Source organism: Carassius carassius, chromosome 27, assembly GCF_963082965.1.
Source record: "Carassius carassius chromosome 27, fCarCar2.1, whole genome shotgun sequence".
Lineage (NCBI taxonomy): Eukaryota > Metazoa > Chordata > Actinopteri > Cypriniformes > Cyprinidae > Carassius > Carassius carassius.
Genome location: NC_081781.1, coordinates 7884554 through 7890085, shown reverse-complemented (window position 1 = coordinate 7890085; position 5532 = coordinate 7884554). Strand labels below are relative to the sequence as shown.

At 34.6% G+C, this 5532-nt stretch overlaps 1 long non-coding RNA gene across 1 annotated transcript; it reads right to left on the bottom strand.

Annotated features, from left to right (window-relative positions):
* Window positions 1–1007: 1007 nt before the first annotated feature.
* On the bottom strand, window positions 1008–2423 carry LOC132107255 (uncharacterized). Its single transcript, XR_009424258.1, has 3 exons — window positions 2320–2423; window positions 2121–2221; window positions 1008–1255 (listed from the first exon to the last, which is right to left on the bottom strand). It is a non-coding gene; the product is annotated as an uncharacterized LOC132107255 (long non-coding RNA).
* Between the last annotated feature and the right edge of the window lie 3109 nt (window positions 2424–5532).

The window sequence follows — 5532 nt, the reverse complement described above, 5'->3', positions numbered from 1 at the left end:
GTCAACTAAATCATGTTGTGTCAACAGGGATTCTTTTTTTTTTTTTAACTTCGATCAATAATCGTAAACAAATGTTACCCCACTGCCTTAAATGTTTAAATAAAGATGACAAAACACTTTTTTTATGTAATTTATTTAATGATAGAGACAACACTTGCATTCACATTTAAATTGAACAAGCAATTTGCTGTCAACACATCAACTGATAACTGATTAAAAAAAAATAGCAAAATACAAACACACACGTCTAAAGATCTGAACCGACACTTGAAAGTGTGATGTATAATAAATAACATTGGCATGGGATTGAGAAACAAATAGTTGCATTTCAATTCATCAGATCAAAACCAAAGGAATTTTTTTTAATTTCATAACTCAATATGAAAATCAGAAGGTTAAACTCTGCATATTAGCCCTGCACAAGTTCACATGCACTCCCCCACCATAATGCAAGTCATGGTCAAAATGAGAAACCAAGACATATGTATATAATATCACAATTAGTTACAAAAAATTAGTGTACTGTACTTCTGTATAGTAAGATATAACTGGAATGAATGCACATGGAAGCACAAAGATCTAAACCGTCAGATTCTAAATTTCATAGCACAACATGACCAGACAGAGGTGTTAACATCAGAAGGATCTTGAAAGTTTCCAAACTTTCCACCATCATAATGCTACATACTGAAAATGTGTACAAACTGTTTAAGAAAATGAGAGGTGAAACAACATTTGTTTACATGACAACATACATATTCCAAGTCATGACATGAAAAACTTTAATGTACATTCTAAAATGTAGTGAAAGGCACAAAAGAACCTAAAGTTCCTTAAAAAAAAAGAGCAGTGGGCAGCCATTTATGCTGCGGCACCCGGGGAGCAGTTGGGGGTTCGGTGGCTTGCTCAAGGACACCTCAGTCATGGTGTTGAGGGTGGAGAGAGCACTGTACATTCACTCCCCTACACCTACAGTTACTGTCGCTGTAGCAAGCACATGGTGGGAGCAGCTGATCTTCACAAGTTTTTGCAGAGCCTCAGTGGTGTATTTCATGAGGTAGTGGATGTTCACTGCATACAGACCCATTAGGGGTCCAAATGCCTTGGGGACATGGGAGGTGTCAATGATGACAGGATGTCCAAATGAGACCAATGTTGGTTATTCCTTGGGAAGCACATCACATTGCTGCTCCTCAGTTACAATCAGAATGCCCTCTTCAATTTCTTTCTCAACATCCTTAATGTCACCGGATGGCTGGGAAAACAAAAAATATTACATTACTTTATGATTACAAATGTACAAATTTATAACAAATTAACACACATTTGTACGTATGATAGTCAGTGGAAGAGAAAAAAAAAAGTGTTTATAACGTTTTAAATATGGATATTTTTCTTACAAAAAACGCATCGATTTGCTACAGGAAGCCTTTATTCACCCCCCAGAGCCATGTGAGGCACGTTTTATTGATGGATGGGTGCATTTTATTTGACTATTTTTGGACTGCTGAGAAAAAAAAACACACCTGTCTACTTCCATTAAATAACTTGGAAGAGCCAGGACAATTTTTAATTCAACTCAGATCAGATTCGTCTGAAAGAAGAAAATCATATACACATAGGATGACTTGAGAATGAGTAAAACATGGCCTTATTTTCATTTTTTGGTGAACTAACCCTTTAAGCAAAGTTGCTAATGGCCAATATGCTAGCACTGAATATTTTTCAGGATTCAAAACAGTATTCAGCAAAATAATAAAGAATGGCGATGTCCATAAACAGGGTTTCTGTTGATTTTATGGAGATAAATTTAACACTTTATAAAGACTTTTTAAATACCAACTATAGAAAATTCAAGGAATAAAACTGAAGGGAAAATAATGTCAAATTATGTTTTCAAAATTTTTAAGCTGTTTTCCAATGCAAATATCTACATTTTCGTAAAGGGTTCACCCAAAAGAGAAAAAGAAAGAAAATTGTAATTTACTAAACCTTAAATTGTTTAAAAAAATAAAATTAGTTTATTTCTGTTAGTCCCAGTCCCAGATCGTCTAACACAGTACACAACCCCACAACGTGTTACAACCCCAGATCACCCAGATTTCTTCTTCTTCTATTACCTGGACCACATCACTGCAGACTGATGGTGCTCAGTTTGGTCATCCACAAGCGTGATCCCAACAGTCATGTCCTTGATGAGTTCCTGCGCCGAGCCTGTGTGCTTACAAAAACAAAAGGAAGCATTAAAATGTGCCTTACAATTGTAAAGCTGATAGACTCCAATAAATGTACATTTATAAAGTAAATACATTTACTTACAACTTTGTCCAAGCTCTACAATGTGAATGTCATCTCCATTATGTCTGCAAAGCATTTTGATGGATTAAACTGCAAAAGGAATTGCTTTGGTCCATCCACAGGATTACTGAATTCTGCACTGATCTTCAGTCATTCCAAAATATCATAAACATGAAAAATAAAGAAAAACACGTTAAAACACTGAAAAATAATAAACATAAATAAATTTTTACAGAGAAAGTCAAATGTATTGACAAGTTTGTTTTTAATACCAAAGACAAACTTTACCATCCAGACGATGCTTTTAAATGACACAACACAGAATTATAACAAAATAAAAAGAAATGTAACACATTTGTGTCGATCGTTATTGTATGGCTATTTATACAAGATATATGCTATTATTACTTTTATTTTAAATTATATAGTTTTAAACGTATGCAATTTACTTATGACCGTATATTCACCATAGACTGTATAAAAACAGATAACATTATTCACGCAGCATTACACTGAGTTCTGGTGAGGCACTTGAATGAATAACGTCACTTCAGAAAACTGAAAGAAGAGTTTGTAAACCTTCATAACTTCATCTGAACCATAGACTGTAAAAAATCATCAGAACCAAGCTTATGTCAGCGATATCAAATGTAACGTTAAGTTAAGCGCTCCCGAAGAACTCTGAGGGAAGTGCTCATTCGTTTCCCTTATAACATGCAGAAAAGAGACATTTCAAGTAGTAGTCTTCTTTTTCCCCCAAATTTTTCATCGATGTATATTCTGACGGATGTCTTTACGCTGTCAGGTTTAGAGCGGTTCCTTTTTTTTTTTTATTCCCGCCGTTCTTAATCCATACAGTGATCCGTTGCGCTCTCGCGCTCTGTTTGAACGGTCTCTAACGCAGCTCTGGGCTCAATTAATACATACAAACTGTATTTTTATCGTTCTCCACATAAGTTCACCTCCGCTGTCCAGCATGGGAGAATATCTGTTTTAATATTTATAAGGAAAATACTGTGGAACCGCCTGTATTTTGAGGCTTCAGAGTGCCGCGAAACGAACATTTGCATACATAAAAAAATATGACTCTTTAAACCATACTTACTCTTCTGAGACAACAAATGTAATTGTACACATTAAGCCAATGAATACGAATATTTTACTTACCAAAGTTGTATTCTGTTAAAATGTCCAAACTTTGTGGAGAAGCTTACTGGTATGGCCGACGACCATATTCTGTCTGCAACAGCCTTCACGAGAATGACGAGATCTCGCGATAAGTGATGTTGAGAACGTGATATTGCTATTTAATTGAGCCAAGACATTTTTTTTAATTTAGAGGACAAATAATCTAGTTGAGTCAACTTTCAAACTAGTTGAGACACTGAAAACTTAAAATTTTTTGTTGAATGAACAAATTCAGTAACTGCAAGTTGTGTCAACATAAAAAAATTAATTGAAACAACTAAACTGCTAAATAATTTTTTACAGTGCCGCTTCTTTATAACATGGCGGTAGTGGTAACAACAATACTACAATGAGAATAAAAGCTACACTTCTTTCTTTGCGTGAACATCTGGGCGTTATGCAAATCTTCCCATATAATGATGTAATTATGTGGGGGTGTGTTAGAATGAGCCATTTTAAGGGGGTGTGGACAAGTCTTAACTTCTATAAAGAATATCTCTTTGGATTTGAGACTTTAGTCTTTGTAACTTTACAGATCTTCTTTATGCACCAAGAGCTTGTAACACTCCAAAGGGAAAGGAAAAATCGCATCATATGACCCCTTTAAATAATTAAAGGTCTTAACTACTTTCAGGAAAGCAGGTTTATAGTTGTTCCTTGTGGGTTAAATTTTCTGTTTTTTACTGAACCTGTTTCATAACAGATAGGTATTGATAGGTATCCAGTATTCCTGCACTGTAAAAAAAAAATTAACACAATTTTATGTTTTACAAGAAAATCCTTTTTTTATTTCAACTTTAAAAATTCAATGTGTTTCTTGCTGTTTCTTTGTAATTGTTTGCGATCACGTTTTCGACACTATTATTTCTTCTTCAGTGTAGCAGCAATTGAATGTTGTATTATGCATGCCAGGCCAGTACCTGGCGATGTCACTTAGAAGAGAATCACTACAGCCTGTGCACATACCTATTGAATATCACAAATTCACATTTTTGAAGTTTACACTGAGACGATAATGGTATCAGTTTTGACAACTTGAATGAATGATTACAACACATAAAAAGTTTTTAGTTGAAAATTGTGTTGTGTAAACACCCCAAATTTAATGAGGAAAAAAGCAACTGTAAGTAGTGAGAATTTTTTTTTAAAGTATCAAGCTTTTTAATTATTTATCTAATCAATAAGTAGTAGAAACTAGAATAAATTTTAATTTAACAAAATTAAATTCAATAGATACTGATCAGTACTGAAATAAGTAGTAGTATCTATTAAATAAGTAGCTTACTAGTAGACCGTTCTAGTAAAAAAGTGCTACATACAGTTACACTGAAATAAATTTGGAAAGTACAAAAATTGCTAGTGAACAGAAGCAAGTAAACAGTAAAAAGAAAGAACTATGCATAACAGTAAAATAAATGCAAGTAACACACTGAATGAACATGAAACTCTGAAGAAAATCTTAACTAGTTTTTATTTACAATATTTTACAGTGTACTAGTAATTAAAATATGAACTAGTAAATAGCACTGGCTACCGGTTTCAGGTTGCATCAAGACTTTGATGCTAACATATAGAACATCCACAGGCTCAGCTCCCCTCTATTTCCACTCACTATTACGAAACGACATCCCCTCCAGAAGTCTGAGATCCGCTAGTGAGCAACGCCTCGTGGTACCATCACAGGGAGCCTCAAATCACTTTCCAGAACATTCTAGTTCACCATTCTTGGCTGCTGAAATGCCCTTCCCACCCCTGTCCAAAATGCAGAATCCCTGACAATCTATTTTCTTTCTTTCTTTATTCTTTTTATAGCTTGTACATATTTGAACAATGTCTAAAACTTGGTATTACAAGCTCTTCCTGTGTCTGTTTGCCTCTTTAAGAAGAATTGCTTTATGTATCCCCCAATTGTAAGTCGCTTTGGATAAAAGCATCTGCAAAATGCCTAAATATAAATGCAAATGGACATTACGTGGAATGGATAAATGTTGAAACGGCTTGCCCCAAAAGTCTGGCTCTGGGCTCGTGCAAAACGTGGAGCTGAAG